Raw genomic sequence first — 3,538 nt, 5'->3', positions numbered from 1 at the left:
ACTGGAGTCTATACTGGAGGGTGTCTCGCATCTGTCCCGGCACGGCTTGTGAGCCTTGGGCTCCAGTCAGCTGGGTAGAGAGGGATGGCTAGAACATGGGTGGTTCGATCAGCGGCTGTTTATTCCTCAGTTTCTATTTATTTCCCTGAGGCTAATTAGAGTGAATTGGTATCTATACAGGGCTCTGCTTCTTGACGACAGAGTTGGAAGGTGGATGCAGCTTTCCGTTTCATGTGGCTTGTTTCCCTGATCAAAAAACACTGTATGTCCTGCAGGTACTGATTCTTTGGTAGTAAGTACTAGACTTACTAGACGCTAAATAAAACAGTCAGTTATTCCAGTTTAATTCGTCTTTATTCTTTCTACATCTCATGCTAGTAACACATCAAACTGCCACCACTGAATGCAATATCATACAAACTGTTGGCATGGTAAATAAAACAATGATGAAGAATGTCACAATTTGTTCCCAGAGCCTCAAACCGGAGACAATCATACCTCCTTGGTCTCGCGGGTCTTCGTTTCCAGAAGCCTCCGAGCTCCTTGTTCACAGCAACACACCGTTTATAAGTCTCATGTCGGCTTAAGTATTCCCATATTCCCAATGTTTCTGATCCATCTCTCTTTCCTCCTCTCTTGTCCCTGCGATAGACGGACATCAGATTAGGCCCGCCCGCATGGCAGGCCCTGTGATCCCGAGAATGGGCTAAGTGACCTATGATTAATTGCACATTATTAACTTAACCGCAGGATTGTTCGCCGGATATGTAGGAGTCGATAACATCCTGATTTCTCTTTTAATAGGCCACTTCTGACAGTACTCATAATGTACCATTTACCCCAATCTCTCCCTAATGGATTCCCACTTTGCAAGAAATCCCGCTAATTTAAGAGGGAAAGTGGGTCGTGGGATTGTCAGATCAGACGCTGCAGAATGATTATCCCGCAGGTTAGTTGGCCCGCGGGCACCGGCTGGGCCGGGCTCTGGGCGGGGGGAGGGGGGGTTCTTCATGTGTGAAATCCCAGCTCTGCTCCCCTCTGCAAAGGAAAAATAATAGAGAGAGAGAGGGGCGACAGAGAGAGAGAGAGAGAGAGAGAGAGAGAGAGAGAGAGAACAATGAAGAAAAGGAGTGTTTGGTCAGGGAAAGAGGAGAGAGAGAGAGAGAGAGAGAGAGAGAGAGAGAGAGAGAGAGTGAGGGAGCTCAGGTATCTTCGGGGACCTCAGCATACATGCTATTGGTTGGGTTCATCCGGTTTTGTTTAGGCTCTATTCATCGCTCTGATCCCCAAGTCTCACGTTTTTTGTGCATTTATGTGCATAATGAATTCACACATTCAGTGATGCAGAACTGGTCGGGGCAGTCTGTACGCTTTAATGAATAAAATAGGGTATTGCTCTGGATGAAAGCTTAATATCATTTTGTAGCACATTTCCACTTAAAAAACGACTACTCTTGAGTATCAGAGGATTTGGTATTTGTTAATGAGGGGAATAATACATGGATTCCCGCACGTTCAACACTGAAAAGTGGAGGATTTAAGTGAGTAGTAGCAGCAGAATTCAGATAGCATAGTCATGGTTTTCTGCAGCAACATGGTTTGGCAGAGACCCAATTTCTACACAAATAGAATGTCATTTCTACATTTGATTTAATTAATTTCTTTGGCTCATTTACTTAACTTGAAAAAGGATTGTCAGAGAATATCTCCAGTATCTGATACATTCAATGTGGGTTCCAAACATCCATGACAGTTATTCAATAGAGAGAATAAAAAAAAGTCAGATGCAATAAAGAAGAACAGCTTGAAAAAGGAAATATCCGATATCCTTTACTAGGTAGATTTGAACATGATCAACAATATCTTGCTCTTATATAGGTTGGGTTGTGCTAACCTATATCTCTGTTTTGTCTGTGATGGGACCAAGGTCAAAGATGAGCATGTGCAGGTGTTCATCTTGATCACGTTTTAGTGTTTAATCTACCTCGCTCTCCCTTTTCCAATCGCTTCTTTCCACCTAGCCATACATACACACACACACACACACACACACACACACACACACACACACACACACACACACACACACACACACACACACACTACATCTACAAATGAGGAGTTCATCTAATGTCTGGTGGAACAGCTGGTTGTGTGTGTGTGTGTGTGTGTGTGTGTGTGTGTGGTGTGTGTGTGTGTGTGTGTGTCTCTGTCTGTCTGCCTGTGTGTGCGTGTGTGTGTGTGTGTGTGTGTGTGTTTGTGTGTGTGTGTGTGTGTGTGTGTGTGTGGGGGGGGGGGGTGGGTGGTGTGGGTATATTTCTGTCTGTGTATGTGTGTGTGTGTGTGTGTTCATGCTATATCTGTCTGTCAGTCGGCCTGTGTGTCTGTCTGTCTGCGTATATGTTAGTGTACATGGGGTCCCCACTGCAGTCGACAGCATTATGTTAGCCTCAGTAGCTTGCGTACTGCAGAGCAAACAAAGACGTCGGCCGGGCTGAGGTAACACAGTGCTGCAGCAGTCTAGGCTCCAACAGCAGCGCTAGCATGGATCTACAAAGGAAAACACCTTCAGTCGCTACCAGCCTTTGAAACTCCCCCGCCGGCACCAATTAACTGCCACTAAACAAGACTGGAACCAACAGTTTTCTTGTACGCTAGGATGCGGTCTCCCCGGAGGGAACAAGTGAGGGAGGGGGATAAATATCATTAGCATATTTTTGTTTAGATGTTGATTGCCTGTACTGTTGATTATCTGTGGCGCCGGCTAATTATAGTTGCTTATTATAATATTGCATAGCACTGTCCACACACGGTCATGCCAATAAGTTGTACTTCCCCAAATTGAATTGAGGGAGGAATAAAGCATGAAAGGAAGAGAGAGAGAAAGAGAGAGGGAGAGAGAGAGAGAGAGAGAGAGAGAGAGAGGAAGAGAGAGAGGGAGGGAGGGAGAGAGAGAGAGTGAGAGAGAGAGGGAGAGAGAGAGAGAGGGGAGAGAGAGAGAGGGAGAGAGAGAGAGAGAGAGAGAGAGAGAGAGAGAGAGCAATAAACAGAGAGAGCAGAATAAACATATTGCCTCGTGATACCACAATAGTGGTAAAGTATGAGCGAGCAGACGTTTATGACTGTGGAGATGGCCATAAGCACAGCAGGCAGGAACGGCGGAGAATGCTGTGTTGACACAAGACCAGGTGGGAACACGTCAACACTGACAACTAATTGGCCCCTTCCATTGTTGTGTAATTAATGCCTAATTAGAAGACGCTTCAATCAGCTGTTGGGCGTGAGGTGTTGAGCACATGATAAACTAATTCTACCTTTACACATGCAAATGGCCTGTTCTTCTCTGTCTCTCTCTCTATCTCCCCTCTCTGTCTCTCCCTCTCTCTCTCTCTGTCTCTCTCTCCATCTCACTTTCTCTCTCTCTCTCTCTCTCTCTCTCTCTCTGTATTTCTCTCTCTATCTCACATTCTCTCTATCTCTCTCTCTCTATCTCACTTTCTCTCTATCTCTTTCTCTCTCTCTCTCTCTCTCTCTCTCT

Source organism: Micromesistius poutassou (assembly GCF_964030765.1).
Source record: "Micromesistius poutassou genome assembly, chromosome: 3".
Lineage (NCBI taxonomy): Eukaryota > Metazoa > Chordata > Actinopteri > Gadiformes > Gadidae > Micromesistius > Micromesistius poutassou.
The sequence above is the reverse complement of the archived record's forward strand: the minus strand, read 5'-3'. Positions refer to the sequence as shown.